Raw genomic sequence first — 17,786 nt, 5'->3', positions numbered from 1 at the left:
GGCCCACGAGTCACGCTCCTGCCGTTAAGCCATGTCATGAAAGGAAAGCTGGCCATGAGTCACTTCCTTGGCATCCAAGCCGCCATCAGAATGGTCTCCAGAGGAGGCGACAAAGATGCCAGTGGGTCTTCCCATTCAAGAACGGACTGAATTACAAGCATGAGTGACAGGTCTTTTCCACCCAGCCCCCAACCTATTTTCAGGTAAAACAAACATTTGCAAACACCTAAGCCAAAGAATGTAGCTGTGCATGCCAAGCTCTGGTGTGGGGAGTTCCCTCCAGGACTCTGGCATTGTCAGTGGAAGACACAGCCCTGTTTGTCCAGAATTATGTCCTTGGCAGACAGGGGCAGGGAAGCAAGCAGTCTTCTGAAAGGACCCTGATAGGATAACGAGACCGAGCCACAGGGAGGGAAACGGAGGAGCTCTAGGCAGCAGGGACTCGGACTCGGGCACGTTCCTGGCGCTTTTCTCTGCAAATAAATTCGAAAGTGCTTCCTGGGCAGCTCCAATGCCAATCAGGGAGGATGGCAGCTGTGTGTGCAGGAGGTGCTGTGGGCACAGCACCCGAGGTGGAGTCCCGCTGAGGACAGCTTGTCCCGTGCTCCCAGGGCCCGTGCTCCCAGGGCCCGTGAGTCCTCTCCCGCACAGGCTGATTCTGACACGCAGAGAGCAGCAGAGGCCTGAAGCCAGCCCAGGCGCTTCTCAGGGAGAAGGACAAGATAGGGACACGCCTCCCCGACATCAGGAATCACTAGAAAGCTGCAGTGATTAAGACCGTGGGGGACTGGCACAGGGACAGCTAAATAGACCGATGAAACAGAAGCGAGTCCAGAAACTGATCCGTGCATATGTGGGAACCCTGACATATGAGAGAGGTGGTGCACAAATCAGCGAAAGGATGCTCTGTCTAGTAAACAGCGCGGGGTAGCCGTTATCCATTCAGAAACAAGGAGGGAAAAGAAATTGGATCTTTACACCAGACACAAAAATCAATGCCAGGCGGATTAGAGACCTAAATGTGGAAGGCAAAAGCACCTCATGTGGTCAGCTCCAGGTCCAGCCAAAAATCTTTGGATCAAGTCTGTCCTTCATGAAAGAGGAAACACGTGGCCCTGGGATGCTCACACAGTGTTCTCAGTCACTGCGAGGACAGTGTTGGCTCCCGATCATCTCGCTGCCCTACTCCAATGCCTCCTCTGCCAGGAAGTCCTTCCTGACTACCATTCCCCAAGAGGCGGGAGCCCTGTTGAACCCAACAAGTGGTGCCAGGGCATAATCTTCACAACCGCGTAAAAAGCTCACATTTATCCATCACTTACTCTGTGTAGGATCTTGACCTGTATCGTCCCATGTAATCCTTGCAATCACTCCATGCGGTAGTTTCTATGTCACACCCATTTTACAGATGAAGAAACTGAGACTTCTATTACAGAGGGGAAGTGGTTTGACTAAAGTCACACAGCTTCTAGGTGTCACAGTCAGGATTCAAATCCAGGTCCATCTGACTCTAAGGTCTTGACAATCTTCCTAATTATTTTCATACTATGATAGGCCCTGACCCTTTAACAGATATGGAATCAACTTGCTAATACCAACAGCTTAACCAATGAAATCAGAATGGACTGGACCTGAAAATATCCAAGGGTCTCACACATAGATTCTGTTTGTGAATCTCTGTTTCCCACAAAAGTGGATATGTATGTACGGGGTGGCAGTGAAAATATATTTCTTGCTATCGGTCACAACCAGCACAGTCTTCATTCCATGCAGCAGGGAGCTGTTGGGGAAAGGTCGCTGTGTAGACTTCACCCTGCACGCACAGAATGGGACTTGGTCTTGGCGTGAGCCTCCTCACTTGCTAAGGTGAAGCTTGGAAGCAGCTCTTTCAGTTCGTGGCTATGTGCAAAGACGGGAGATCAAAATGCCTCTAAAGAGGGTCTTTTCCTAGGTGGTGTCTTGGGAGGGCCAGGCAGCATCTCAGTCAACAGCCAGCAACCCTGCACCCCTCCCCACCCCACTGCCGACTTTTCCCCTTCCTGACCCCAGGCTGACCATCTGGATCCGCAAGAGAAAGCTGCTGTTTCCCCCCAAAACGCAGAGCCATCTTGGGTTTAAGAAGATTACAAGAGAGTGGCCATTAGGGACATCCTGCCTTTTAATTTCTTTAAAGTTCACACGGAAGGGCCTTTTTGCCATTTAATTTTGTTTTCATCAACAGTCTCACTATCAAAGTTTTTCCGGTCACTTCAACCGTTGAGTTTGGATCGTCTTTTCAAGGTACAAGGCCTTCAACTTGACTTAAACGGGAGGTGGGAGGTCCAGCAATCCTACTGGCTGCCAGGAGGTAAAGTGGGCTTCCCTGAGAGCTGGCCCGGGGCTCAGCAGGACTTGGAAGCCAGCCCTCGCTGCCCTTTTCCGTCTGTGGCTCCCACTACTATCCCCTCGCAGGGCTGGCCAGAGCCCAGTCTCGCTTCTTTGGTGGGACCCACAGCTCTTCCTCGGCTCCTGCAGGAGTCAGGGGATGCTGTCATTTAGTTTGGGTGTGTGATTATTCCCTAAGTCCTCATCAGTGTCTGTCCCGCTGAGCTGCCTGTGACTTTTAAAGGCAACTGCATTCTCCCCAGACCCTGTGCTCCCTGAAACTTCACTACTTGGGCTGCTCCTCAGCCGTCCCAAGCACAGTACTTCCTCTGCCTGGAGGGCCCATCTCACTCAGACACTGAACTCCGACATTGTCCACAAGACCCAGCTCAAATGCCACTTCCTCCATGAAGTCATTCCTGGGCCCCACACTCCCACAAAGAAATCATAACCCCCTTGTCTATGCTTCCATACTTGACTGTGTTTTGCCCAGATCTCCACTATCCCACCATCTATAATGTTGGTCTATCTTCTCTAGGGTGCCTCGAGGAAGATGAAACATCCCTAGAGCCTCCTAAGTGCTTGTTGAATGAATGAATGAATGAATGAATGAATGAATGAATGAATGTGTGGTCCATTAGCATGACATTAGCCACAACAGTAAAATATTAACTAGGGAGTGCTTCCACAGCAGCTCCAAGTGATACACCAACCTTCTGCCTCTACTTCTCCTCAAGTCAGGTGACCGGAAAACACTGTCCCTTGCATATAGCATTAGTTAAAGCCCAGGCGAAGTACCTTCACTGGAATATCAGGCATTCAACATTGGTCAGAGGCGATGAAAGGAAACAGCCATACAAAAGACTTCTTTTTTTAAACAGCTCCTCCCCCCCACATATGCTCATTAGAATATTCAAATTCCATATCAATCCCTCCTACAGTTCATTACCAGGAAAAACTTTTTTTTCCTGATGAACGGTTAACTTGTCTCTGATTGAAAATCAGGAACACTGGAAACCACTACATGTCCCTCTTTGCCTTGGCTGCCAGGAAGCTCAGTCAGATTCAGTGCTCAATTGCCACAATCACATCATTGCCACAATCACATCATTGCTGGTACCTGGTGCAATGACCTTCCCCTTTCCTCTACAAAATCTCTTAACTTTTTCCAGCCTTAACTGACTTAGATATCTGTAATTGTTTATTTTGCAAGACACCTTAAGTCCTTTGTGAAAGTGAAGGCTGGGAGAGGTAAAAAGAATAACAGAAAAGAAAGACAGATGAGGAGAGAGAAACAGAAGAGAGAAGGCATTATTGGTGCCTTTTTTCCTGGTTACAGGAAGTGAAGGGCTGAAGAGTGGGGTGCAGAAAACCCAGGAATGCACATGGGCACACATGTGTGTGTTGGTGCACCCATGCACTTGTGAAAAAAGCTCCCTCCCCGCTTCCCCATTGACAGTCACAAGGAATAGTTATGTTCCACATCCCTACTTCTCTGAGCTTTTGGAATTCTTTCTTAGGATGTCATTTTGGGCTTCTGCTCCCTTCCCATCAGGGCCCCCTGTTGCTGTCCTTGACTATGACCCAGGAAGAAAATAAACTGAGGTCGCAATTAATATACTGTTCACTCCAGTGCAACCAGTTGGGATAAAACTTCTCTGCCTACTGCCACAGACTCCTGTGAGACCTCAAGGTCAAGACCACCAGGTAGGCACACCCTTCTCACAGACACCACATTCCTGATGTCTGAGCTAGAAGGATACTCAGGGTCATCTTTCCAAACCAAGAAAAACTGAGGTCCAAGGGGAGAATAGACTTCCTTAGCTTATTTTATCTGAAGCATTTATGTCCTTTGACCCCATGGTAGAAAGGACAGTAAGCTAGGAGCGATACCAGGGGGTTCTTGCCTCACCTATACTTTGCCACCGGTGTGACCTTCTGCAAGCTAGGTGAGCTCTCTGAACATCAATTTCCTCATTTTAAAAAAATGAGATTTAACTGTAACCCCTTGCTGCCTGCTTGCCAGGGTGACTGTGAGGGTCTGAAGGAGAAAAAGAAGGGTAGCACCTTGGAAACTAAGCAACATTAAAGCTTACGGAATCCCAGAAGGGACTCAAGGGGGAACGTGCCTCAGGAAAGTGTATGCTGGATGTCATTTGGGTCCCTAGGAAATTACCTGGAAAAGGACTGCCTGGGGCTGCACCAAGTATTGTCTCATCAGCACGGGGCACCACTGCCATAGCATGGAGGAGAAAAGAAACACAGACACGTGAGAAGGAGGGCAGCATGAAGGCGGGCAGCGCAGGGGGACGAGGCTGCAGGACCGACTACCGCAGGCGGCCACCTTGGGCCATGAGGCTTCCCCATCACCTGCTGAGTTCCTCCACGCTCACTGCTGGGCCTCAGGTGGTCCTCAGGAGCTGGGCCAGAGCCAGGCCAACCACGCCCATCCGGAGGGACCAGATACCTGCCTGCCTACACACCTACCCAGAGGAGGGCAGAAGCTGGAGTAGGAGAGGCATGTCCCCAGGGCTTGGCCTGAGGACCTGAGATTGAGGAGGCAGAGGGGTCTGGATGTCTGAGGCAGCCAGGGTGGACAAGGGTCTGTGGGCAGGTCTCTCCCTTCACTGGCCTCTGCTTCCCCATCTGTCTGAGGACTTGCACTTGACCTCTAAGTCTCCTGCCATTGTTGATGCTCTCTGCCTCTGTAACAGGCCATATGACAAAGTAGAGATCCCCTCTTAAACAGATGAATACCCAGGCAAGAAAAGAGAGAGAGAGAAGGTCCTATCGGTTAGAGAAAACTTGGAGATGCACCAACCAATCACAGTATGGACCCTGATTCCAACAAATAAACTGTAAAAAATACAACCATAAACGTATATTTTATGGTATAATGAAACATTTGGAAATATAAACATCGATTGGGTACCTGATGGCATTGTAGGGTTTGGTTATACTTCTTAAGGCCTCGTCTTTTAAAGAGTCATTTTGATATATTTGCAGATGAAGTGACATGATGTCTGGAGTTGGCTTCACAATAAGGTGGGATTCACAAAGGTGGTTCACATCAGCCTGGCTGGTGTGGCTCAGGTGGTTAGAGCATTGTCCTGTGCACCAGGCAGAGCCCATACCCCGGTTGCAGGTTTGATCCCCAGTCGGGGCATGTACAGAACGCAACTGATGTTTCTCTCTCTCTTTCTCAAATAAATTTTTAAACTGGTATATCCATGCAACGCAATACTAGTCAACAATAAAAAGGAACAAGGTACATGTTACATCCTGGGTGGACCTCAGACGCATGTGAAGTGGAAGAAGTCAGATAGGAACAGAACATCCAGAACTGGCAAATTCACAGACACAGGAAGCGAGCAGGGGTCGGCTGGAGCTGGGAGGGAGCAGGGCCAGCCGTAAACCCACACAAGGGGTCTCTGGGAAGGATGGAACTGTGCTAAAACTAGACTGTGGTGTTATTGGTGGCGCAGCTCTGTAAGTTACTAAAAATCACTGGCTTGTGAGCTTCAAATGAATGAAGTTTGTGGTATAAAAATTAGACTTTCATGAAACTGTGAAAATACAGCGGAGTGTGGGGAGTGTAGGAGTATCAATGAAAATACTCGTGTGAGTCGGTAATTGTTGAGTCTGGGTAAGGGTGCTTAGGAGGTGATTAGACTATGCCGTCAACTTTTGAAGTTCTCCATAATTAAAGTAACAAAATCCAAACAGCATGTATCTGACTCATGGCACCACTTGCCAGCATCCGTCAGCTGCCCAGCACACACCTGTGGGATAATGAGAGGATCCTGGAGGCCGAGGACAGCCGGGCACTTGCTCTTTTCAAGGCCTCTATCCCTCCACCTCAGGGCCTCCCCGGTTCCAAACACGAGAAGCATAAAAGCCTCTCATCTGCTGAGCGATTTCCAGTCTGCGAAGCCCTTGCAGGCCCATCACATCCTTGGGAATCCTGGGGTACGGCAGACACAGAGACAGAGCTCAGAGAGGGGAGCCTCGGTGTGCCAACTCCAAGCTTAGTGCCAAGTCGTTGCCCCAGAAGTGAATTTGGAGGCGTCTTCGCCACCAGCCCTGAGGGGGAACGTCCTCTCCATGAAGCTCTCTGGCCACAGACCGAACTCCACTCCGCAGCTAGGGAGAGAGCTCTGGGTCTAAAGCAAGAAGGAAGAAGCGTCCACACTTTTTGAGCCTGGCTACACAAAACGGCACCAGCCAAGCGTATGCTCAGGGAGAGTTCTGTCTTGATGACAATGGATTGTACTGATTGGCAGGGAGCCTGGAGACCTGGGCAGACCCCGCTCCTCTCCAGGCCTCAGTGACGCCATCTGACAAGTAAGGGAGATGGACCAGAATTGTCCTTCTGGTTCCGTGGCTACACCAGGTCTGTGCTCCACCAGCTGGGTCCCCACCGTGTGGAACGGGTTTCTGCCTGATGTGGCTGACGCTGACCTTAGGCTACACTCTGTGGTTGGGGAGGACGTTGCCCATTTTACCCAGGCCCCTGAACCCAAGCACCTGTAGCCATCGGGGGAGGAGGGTGGCTGAGGAAGCTCACTAGCCCTGGGCCAGGAGGACAGGGTTCAAGCATGATGCTGTACTATAATTTTGAAAGATGTTATCATTGGGGGAAACTGGATAAGGGTATATGGGACTCCTCTGTAGTATTTCTTACAACTGCATGTGAATCTACGATTACCTCAAAATAAAAAGTTTAATTTTTAAAAAGTGTAAAAACAAAAAAGGTTTTAGCATTCCATCCCCACTAAACCTAATAAAGATGAATTAAACTTGAAAAAAAATGTTTGTTGAATGGAGACTATGAATGATGCTTGCAAAAGTACTCCATAATCTACGAAGTGCTGCTATTAGTATTAACTGGGCAGGAAAACTGCCAAGGATTCTGAATGCCTCCCACTTCCAGGAAGCCTTCCCTGATTTCCTCTCCTCTGTGCTCCCAGAACACCTAAGTGGACATATTATCTACCACTGCACTTGGCACTGTGTATTGTACACTTAATTGTTTAGGGCCCTCATCCCCCAACCAGAGTTTGAACTTCATGAGGATGGGGCTGTGTCTCCCTCATCTTTGTGACGGCAGCTCCTGGCCCAGTGCCCAGCTCTGAACAGATTTGACATAAATGACTGGGGAACGAAATGAACGGGGACAGGTACGATGGCCTGGCTCTGCCAACAGCACCAGAGGTGCTTCCCAGGGTCACCGAGAGGATAAGTGATCTCAGGGTGCTTTTATTCATCAGAAAGCACCATCTGCATGAAAGACATCCCCTTTATTCATTTGGCTCTCCAGAACTGTGCCCGTGCCTGAGTCAAATGGTTTACAGTGGAATCTGGGGGCTTCCAAGAAGAGATCTGCAAAGTTTAACTGACTCATCTCTCCCTGTTCTGTTTACGGCCTGCCAGGCACTCTCCAGCACAGACACAAACACACTCCCAGGTGGTGGGGAATGACAGGGGGAGACCCAGGGAGGAAACGGAAATCAGACATTGTGGTTTCTGTCTGGGAGAAACTTTTCCAGAAATGACTAAATAGGAGTCCCCCTACCCCCTACCCTGCTCCCGGCCACTTAGAGAGTCTCTGTGAGCCCAAATCTCAGGGCCCAAAGGAGCTCAGGGGTTATGGAGGCTGATCTTTATATGAAGCTTGAAACCCACCAGTGATGGGGAACTCACTACTTCCTGAGGCAGCCACTCCATGGCCACGCAGCTCTGGCCATGAGAAAGTGCTGAATCTGCCTCTTTAGGCCCCTGCATGTTAGTCTTGGGTGTGCTCTCTGGGATCCAGTTCCAGCAAATGTCCTCCCGAGCCACGGCGTCAGTGCTGTCCCCACCCGAACCCAATGCAAGGGCTCCAGTCCTCCACTCCTGCACGCCCTGGCTGGGGCATAAAAAGCTTGCTTCTGCTTTTGCACTTCATCACCTGGCTGACTCATGCTGTTCCCACAGTCAACGCAGAGCTCACAACAAGTTCGTTAGAAATGCAAAGTGATTTTGCATATGACTTTTTTTCGGTAAATATGTATTTATTTCAGAGAGGAAGAAAGAGAGAGAGAGAAACATCAATGATGAAAGAGAATCATTGATTGGCTGCCTCTTGCACACTCCACACAGCGGGCATGTGCCCTGACCAGGAATCTAACCGTGACTTTCTGGTTCATTGGTCGACGCTCAACCACTGAGCCATACCAGCTGGGCACATATGATTTTTTCAAGCATCCATTTTCTACCACCCCTAACCAGTGTGCTATATGCAAATCAGACTGCTCTGTGCTTATAAACCCTCCCTAGTTCCCCACTGCCTTTGGGTAATGTCAACCCAAGCCATACAGGCCCCAATCCAAACCCCAACCTACTTTTCCCACTTCAACTCAGACCTACCCTACGTGCAAACACTGCCCTCTACTTTAACCACATCACACACACACACACACACACACACACGCGCACGCGCGCGTCCCTTCATGAAAAGCCTTTGTTCACAGGTTTCCCAGCCTCACCCCAGTCTAAATGCCTGTCCTCAAAGGCCCAGTTCAAATACCATCTCTTCCTGGATGCTTTCTTTGGTTGAAATAAATCATTTCCTTCTCTGAGTTCCCATGGCATTTTCCCCACACGGTTTAGGATATCTGTCCCATGCACTTTATTCTGATCATTTGCCGCTGTGTCTGCTCTCCCTCTGAGATGATGAGGCTCCCATGGGCAGCATCCCCAGCGGGTTTGAAGCCAGGCCCCACCAGCAGGCCTGGGAGGACCTATTTGATTGGAGCTGGGCGAAGGAGAGAGGAAAGGAACAAAGGACTCTGGGCCACTCTGAACCTTGAGAAGAGAAGGCGGCCCTGGGCTCAGAGCATTCCAGCTCTTGCATTTGTCTTCCGAAATCGAAGAGAAGAAATGGCAAGGCTTGGAGCACAAAACTCCGCGTCTGGAAGAGGAGAGAGGACCGCCAAGGCTCCTGAAGGATAAGGAGATGCCGTGGGGGGGAGGGGGGGTCGTGTGGGGGAGGGAGGAGGGCTCCCTGTGTGGGAGTTCAGGGTCTGCTCAGGCTCCGCCTGCTTGTGTGATGAGCAGCTACAGGTCCTGATGTGGAGAAGAGGAGGGGAGTTCCAAAACAAAGCTCCTTCTCGGGCAGCCAAATGCCACAGGCTCCTTCCAGGAGGTCCATGGTGTGGCCTGCTGTCCCTGCTACAGGGCTAGGAAGGGAGTAGGACGGGGAGGCCCCTTACCCCAAAGGAATGCAACCCTCTGGGCTACCAAGGGGCCTGAACGGGAGCATGCAAAGGGGGGCCCCCATGCTAACCCAGATGCTCATAGTTCACTTCCTTTTTTTTTTTTTATAAATGTATATTTTTATTGATTTTTTACAGAGAGTAAGGGAGAAGGATAGAGAGTTAGAAACATCAATGAGAGAGAAACATTGATCAGCTGCCTCCTGCACATTCCCCACTGGAGATGTGCCTGCAACCAAGGTACATGCCCTTGACCAGAACCGAACCTGGGACCCTTGAGTCCGCAGGCCACCGCTCTATCTGCTGAGCCACACCGGTGAGGGCAGTTCACTTCCTTTTGAACAGACTCCCAGCTATAGGAGGACAGAAAGGCTATCCTGGGCCATAGATGAAAGACTTCCCTCTGTACTGTAAGGTCAACAGGGTGGGGGCAGAGAGGTAGGCCTAGCTGCCCTCATCACCACCTACCTCCTCCACCTCCATCTTGCTGCTGCTGAGTGTGGCACACGTGTCCCCCCCTCCCCCTTCCCGTCCCTCGGGTCCAAGGCTACTCCTCTGCCCTTTCAGCTCCCTGTCAGAAAGAACTTGCTAACAGGCAACATTCTGCAAAGGCAAACAGGCAGTCTTGGGAGGGAATACCTGCTTTGTCACCAAAGCTTGCTGGGGCCAAACAGAAACTGTACAGACGAGAAGGCTGAGAAGGCCAGGCATCCTATGGCTAATTCAGACTCCCGGGTTTGCAATTCAGAAGACTGCCAGCTCTCACTTTAATGCTCACACACAGAATAGCAGTCAGAACCCCTTGCACCTCCCGGATGCTTACACCACACCAGCTACTGTTCTAGGTGCTAAGACACATGAATGTATTAATCCTTACAACAACCCTGTGAAGTATTATGATCCCCTTTTACAGAGGATGAAAATGAGGCACACGGGGCCAAAGCAATGTGTCCGAGTCACCCCAGCAGTTCGACTCCAAGTCCAAGGTCTTCGACCCCAGCTCTCTGCCACAGCCATCAACCCCGCCCCAGGGCGAGGAGGACACTGAGGGCCGAGCAGCTGAGAACGCTGTGGAGGGGGATGTCAGACTCAGGAATCACCTGATCCCAAAGGCTGTGCTCTTCACTGTGATTCTAACCTGCCCCACAGGCCCAGGGAGAGGAATGGCAACTGCTAGGCCAGGTGCGCCTTCGACACCTACCTGCTCTGACCCGTGACAAGGCCAGCCCCCCCGCCCCTGCCTCCCCCCCCCCCCCCCCCCGCCCGCTCTGAGTCCCTTTCCCTTCCTTGTCTGCCCACCCCTGGCTCAGGAACAACTTCCTGTAGGAAATGTTTACAGATGGTTTCATCACAGAGGTCACCTTTATCCTTTATTCTTCCCGCTTAGACTCAGAGGACGGCCTACATGAAAAGTGCAGAGGACAGCTGTGCCCACGTTTTTGTCAACATTAGTAATTAATCTTAACATTCCTGGACAATAACAGAAAAATAAATGAAAACGTGTGAGACCGTGAAGGAAAATTCAGGCATCAGACTGTTTGCTTGGTTCAGGCACTGTGTTCTATACTGAAAATGACAAGCTGGCTTTTCCAAAGATCAGAAATGAAAGGAAGGAGACCCTAGGCTTGGGTTTTAGCTATTATTTGTAAGCTCCCATTTTAGCTCATGTAAATAATAGAGAGAAACCCAGCATAGTAACCACGCTGTTTCTGTCTAACCTCCTTTTTGTCAAGCTTAAGAGCCCTTGCTTTTAATGACTGAAAATTCATTTGCGTTGTTTTTTTTTTTTTGCAGTTATGTGTCAATTCCCCAAATCTTGCGTTTTGTACCTGGAAACAAAGCATAATAATCATTCTTTGTGCTAACACCTATAATTTACTCAAACAAGCAAGCCATTGGGCTTAAGATTGGACATGTAAACAAACACCCGTGTTTTAATAATTCCCTTTTCTCTCCCCAACACACAGGTTAAATCGAGCCTCCTGGTGTTATTTCCTTCACCTCCCTCCCACAAATCAAACCTCAAATAACATAAACCTGCTGGACAGAGACTCCACGCAAATAAACAAAAGCTTTCAAACCGAAGGCAGAGGAGTTCCTATCTCCCCATCCAGCCACTTCCGCTGCCTCCTCCTGCTCCTGCCCCAGCAATATAGCCTCTTTCTGCCCAACTGTCCAGAAAACCCCAAAATGTCTCATTTTCATTTCCAGGAGAGGAAGAGATGTGATCCCCAAATAAAAGTTCAGTGCTAATAGTAAGCTGGAAAAACCCAAGCAGACTGCTCCTTGCCACCCGTGTCAAGCTCACAAAGAGAAAAAAACCGTACCATCCGACATGGTTGGGAGAGTTTAATCCAAAGCAGTGCTAATTAATATCCCCGGCTTTCCAGAAGCCAGAGCCACATGCAGCTGCGAGGGCAGCAAGGCTGTTCTCCCTTCAATTTTATGGGGAGAACATTTTCATTACTAAGCCTCCTCCCAGACCCTCCTCGCCCAGCCAGATTAGCCCGGAGAAGGAAGCGGATGATCCATATATCAGAACTCCTTCTCTCCCCATTAATTATATTATTTACATCCCATTTTAAAAGTTGACTGGTGCAACTCCGTGTCCACCTGGTCAGAGCCCTTCCGACAAGCCGTGGTACCTTCCACATCCCCTCCTCAGGGGCGGTTCATGCATTGGTCCCCAGAAGGTGTCAACTTTCTGAAATGTGCGTTGGAGAGAGAGCTGACTCCAGTGGCGTTTTCTGCCTCCCTGACACACATACTCCATTTGAAAAAACAAAAAACGAATGTTGAAGGTTCTAAACGGATTCATTTGTGAAATATGCATGGACTTAAGGGTTTAGCGAGGTTGAGCACCCCAGAGACCCCTAAACCCTGGGAGATGCCCGACATGCCCCCACCCAAATCAAGCACCCGCTCACCCACCCCCCAGCTGTTACAGCACAGTTGACCCTTTTTTAACCCAAACTGCCAGGCCTGGTGGGACCATGGGTCTTACCATTCCATTCTGAAACCCGCATGCTCAAAGCTGTCTCTTTCCAGCCTCCTAAAGGGACCCCGAATCCAATCTAAATGCTTCGAATTTACCTGTTTGTCTTTTATACATATAAATAGCTGCATTTCCATTCTCTCTTTGTTTCTCATTTTCATTTGGTTCTAATATCTGCATGTAAATGTCGGAAAATAGCATCTGTAATTGGAGATTATGAAGTATGGCCAGCTCCTGACAGGCCGCTAAGGAAGATGGATTATCCTCATTTTTCTGTAAATTTTGTCAATTTTGGAATTCATAAGCTATCAACACTGATCAAAATGGGACTTCACAGCTGTGTCAAAAAAAAAACGAGAGAGCAAAGGAGAGAGAGATGGGGAGCGAGGGTGAGAGCGCAGGCTGGTGGCTGCGCACAGGGGCCGGTGGGTGGCCGGGGTGTTTGGCACAGCAGATTGGATGCCCAGTGTCGCCAGCGGCCACCCCCTCTCCCCTAGGCCCTTCCCTCCGGGCTGGCAGCTCCCTCAGCATGGGGTGGCCTGGAACTTAGGGTGGGGCTGCCTCGTCCCCGGACTAAATCAAATAGCTAAATCACACGCTGGAAGGCCGCAAATCCTCCCAGGCACCCACTCAAACCCAAGGCTTAATTTATCGCCAGGCGCTGCCTTCCTTATTTATCCAGAGGAGTCCGCAGGCTCCCTCCGCGCGGGCCTCCGAGATGTGCTACTCCTTCCAGACCCTCGCGGCCCACTTGAGGCAATTGTGCGGGTCTCTCTCTCTCAATTTTCCCATTACTGGGAGTAAGTACTGTTGGGACTCTGTAATAGCCCAACTGCAGCCCATATCAATAACAGATGAGGTTTAATCGTCCAACACAAAAATTATTTAGGCGCAGTAAGGACATTCAATGTCATTTGCATAATGGCATTTCTATCGCACGCACCTAACCCGTCTTGCATAAACAAGGCCTTGGGACCATAAATAATAATAAATCATGACGTCTGCACGCCTCTTGCGGTAATAGGAGCCACTCTTTGTGGAAATTATTTCCGCGGGAAATGGGCACTGTAATTTTGAAGACATGTGGCAGGGCGAGGCGTGGTAAATCAGCAGGCGGAGGTTCCCCAGGGGCAGCCCGGGGCCTGCCCTGAGCCCACAGCGACATCCCCGGCCACCGCAGGAGGAGGGCCCGTCTTGAGGGGAGAGCGTGCAGGGCTTCCAGAACAGACATCAGTATTGGCCGAGCAAACGAGAGGGCAGGACGGTCAGAGCCAGCACTGGGAGAGGCAGAATTGGACCTGGAGGAGCACCCAGGCCTCAGGTCAGAAAGCATCTTTGTTCCAGAAGGATGGAAGCTCCCAAGGGACAGCCATTGTCCATGTCTGTCTGCTTCCTCCCCTGCTATACCTACAGCAGGGCCTGGCACTGAGCAGAAATAGCCTACGAGCTCAGGAAATATCCTAAAAGAAATGAGAGAGAGAAGAACCCGGGCCCAAGTAATGAGTGCATGGGAAGAGCCTGAAAAAAGGTTACGGTGAGCCAGACAGAGGCCCAGACCAGGGGGATTAAGGCAAGAACTGGCACAGAAGCGCTGGTACCGCTGATCGGAGCGACAGAGTGAAAATGCCCAGTACTCTCTAAATCTGGCTGCACCCTGAAAAGTTCATGCTTCCCAGAAAATGGCCTGGCAGCCACAGTGTTGCCCCTGGGAGGGAAAAGAGACTGGCATTGGACTTGTTAGTTTAAGCCAGTGATGGCGAACCTTTTGAGCTCGGCGTGCCAGCATTTTGAAAAACCCTAACTTAACTCTGGTGCCGTGTCACATATAGAAATTTTTTGATATTTGCAACCATAGTAAAACAAAGACTTATATTTTTGATATTTATTTTATATATTTAAATGCCATTTAACAAAGAAAAATCAACCAAAAAAAATGAGTGCGCATGTCACCTCTGACACACGTGTCATAAGGTTCGCCATCACTGGTTTAAGCCATATCTGTACTGTGTTAATTTCACTAGAAGAGAACTATTACCTGTGTCACCAAGATTTCTAAAGTTGATGAAGCTTCATACCTCTGTGCCTGGGCACATGCTATTCCTTCTACTGGAAAACCAAAAGCTAGGAAAATGCTGATGATCAGCAACGAAGGGCCTGTAAGTGATCTAGCAAGAACAGCATTTCTCTCCCGAAGGAACTAAGGGAAACAGCAATCACCTCTCCATCAAGACTGTGCTGTGCTGGGAATGAGGTAAGTCACAGGCCCGCACAACCTCGCAGGAGGCTGTGGCACCTGCAATGCCACCTGCAGCTTACACATGACCTCACTTTCACCAAAATGTGAAAACTGTGCTCAAAAGCCAAACACAGCCTGCAGTTTAGTTATTAGCATTTGTACCAATGTCAGTCCCTTCGTTTTGACCAGTGGACAGTGGTTCCATAAGACGTTAGCAATAGGGGAAACTGGGTGAAAGCTATGTGGGAACTCTGTACTATCTTTACAACTTTTCTGCAAATTTACAATTATTCCCGAATAAAAAATGTATGTTAAAAAAAAAAAGCCAGATCTCACCCATATAAGAGGAAAGCAAATTAAAGCCCCAATGTATACTTTTCATCTATCAGATCAGCAATGAGTCAAGAGATTAATAACACATTGTGTGGGCAGAAAGGAACTAGGTCTCCCCACTTCCTGAGATGAACCTCTTGGGAGAGCGGGGGTCTACCTTTCAAAATTCATAATGCATATACCCTGATCCAGCCATTCCATTCCTGAGAATTTATCCTGCAGGTGTAACTCCACGTGTGCACAAATAAACATGGACAAGGATGCTCACTGCAGCCTTTTTTGAAAAGAAAAAAGACTGGAAGCAACTAGTAGGAGACTTGAGCCCCTATTCTGATACCCCATATAATGGAATACTATGCAGCTGTTAAAAATTATATGGAACAATCACCAAGGAATATCTATTAATGGAAAAGAGCAAAAATAGAACAACACACATAATATGCCACCATTTGTGTTCCAAGAGGGGAGGTATATTTAGAAATGCATCTATGCACACGGACATCTTAACCTCACCAAAGTATTGCATGTAAATCTCTAAAGAATACAGAAGAAACTGGTCATGGTGGTTGCCTCCTGGGAGGGGAACTGGGTGGCTGAGGAAAGGAGTAAGGAGGAGACTTACTTTTCACTGTATACATTTGGTATTGTCTAAAGCTTTTACCATTCGCATGTACTACCTATTTAAAATTTTTGAACAAAAATAAGAGTGTTGCTCAGGTAAGTGGCAAAGAGCACATGCTGCCTGAACTTGAACAGGGCTATCGCTGTGCCCCTGGGCCCCTGGGGACCCCATCTGTTTTGAGAGGTGCCCCGTATAGTTCTGCATCACCCACCATGGCTGGCATGAGTAGCCCAGGCAGTGTGCTCAGCGGCTGGACGCATGAATTCACTTCACCACCTGTCTAGGACCCTGCCCTGCTGCTCAGCTCAGCGGAAGGACTGAGACCTCCTGCGCCAGACCCACAGCTCCAGGCAGAGCTCAGGTCTCAGAAAAAGTGGCACTTGGCATCTGAAAGGGGAGAAGGGACAGGCTCCATTTCTCTGGGTCTCAGCTGCTTCATGACTTTGCACTTAAACCTCAAGCAACCACGTAAGGCAAACACGCCTTACCTCCATGAAGAAACTGAGGCTTAGCAGGGCCCAGTAGCCTGCCCAAGCCCAAGCTGCTGGCAGGCAGTAGAATTGGGACCGAGCCCAGGCAGTCTGGCTCCAGAGCCCACACTCTCATATCCAAGTTCTCCACACCCTCAAAGCCAAGGTCAGGGCTAGAGGCTTATGAACTCACTATAGACTGAAGAAGAGCAACCTGATGCGTTACTTCAGCATCCGTGAGACGCAGACTGTCCATTACTCATGGGTTCTCCCACTGACTCTCGGACCAGGCAGGGTTCTCCTAGGCCCGTGGTCGGCAAACCGCGGCTCGCGAACCACATGCGGCTCTTTGGCCCCTTGAGTGTGGCTCTTCCACAAAATACCACGTGCGGGCGCACACATACAGTGCGATTGAAACTTCGTGGCCCATGCGCAGAAGTCGGTATTTTGTGGAAGAGCCGGTATTTTGTGGAAGAGCCACACTTAAGGGACCAAAGAGCCTCATGTGCCTCGAGAGCCGCAGTTTGCCGACCACTGTCCTAGCCCTCCCTAAAGAGCGGGCTGAGAAACCATGACTGTCCTCCGGATCCAGGGATGACTGCCACAGGTTGCTCTTAGGGTGGCCCTCATGCAGGTTCAGCATCACCCCCAGGTGCAACTCAGTAAAAGTAACTCTAAGGAGACTATATGGTGGTTACCCAATAAAACGACCTCAGTTCACAGAGCTTGGAAAATAAACTTCCCCAGAACCAGCCTGGGCCCGCATTCACCAGGGTGAAACAGCTAGAGATTATGACCCCAAATCTGCCATATTAGGGGATCCAATGTCAAGGACAGGTCCTCCCATAAGATTTTTTGCTATAGCCGAGCTTCTCCAAGGCAATGAGGGTTCATCTTTCAAGGTTGTATGTGAACATTTCTGAGCTGTTCTGCCCTCCCCCCACCTACCCCAGCACAGATGCAGGCTCCTGCCTCCTGGGTAATGGAAAACGAAACCAGGTGCTGGTGATAGGTCACAGGCTCGCCTGGGCCCTTTGCGGGTAAAGCCCATTGTAGGGCATTAGGATTCAATGGTGAGCTGTCAGGCGTCCCCAAGAGACACTTGAGGCAACTTATTTACTAACAAGCAGGTCCCCAACAGAATTTGAAAGCCCCATGGCCCACTTTCTGATTCTCAGCTCCTCACTTCCCAAAGCACAGGTCCTACAAATAGGAACTTCTTTTAGATTTTTAAGGTTTTAGAATACTTGGCCCAGGGCCATTCTTTCTGGCAAACTGGATCAGCTGGCTAGATCTTGAATGAGATAGAAAAGCCAAAACAGGAGGGAAATGGCTACTTTTTCTAAACCCCAAAAATCTATTCTAAAGAGGATCAGAAGCCCAGAGAAAGGTTAGTGGCAGGAGAATCTATGGTGCAGCCCCCAGGGCACAGATAGCAAAGGCTGTTCCAGTTTTATTCCATATGCTATAATTTGACACCCAGTTCTGTTCATAAATGAATTTGTAAGAA

General features: G+C 49.5%; 1 protein-coding gene across 1 annotated transcript in view; it reads right to left on the bottom strand.

Moving 5' to 3' along the window:
- PAX5 (paired box 5) overlaps positions 1-17,786 on the bottom strand; it is a 157,357-nt gene that overhangs the window by 57,938 nt on the left and 81,633 nt on the right. The window lies entirely within an intron of this gene.

The sequence above is a fragment of the Myotis myotis genome, unplaced genomic scaffold (assembly GCF_014108235.1).
Source record: "Myotis myotis isolate mMyoMyo1 unplaced genomic scaffold, mMyoMyo1.p scaffold_m19_p_12, whole genome shotgun sequence".
Lineage (NCBI taxonomy): Eukaryota > Metazoa > Chordata > Mammalia > Chiroptera > Vespertilionidae > Myotis > Myotis myotis.
The sequence above is the reverse complement of the archived record's forward strand: the minus strand, read 5'-3'. Positions and strand labels throughout refer to the sequence as shown.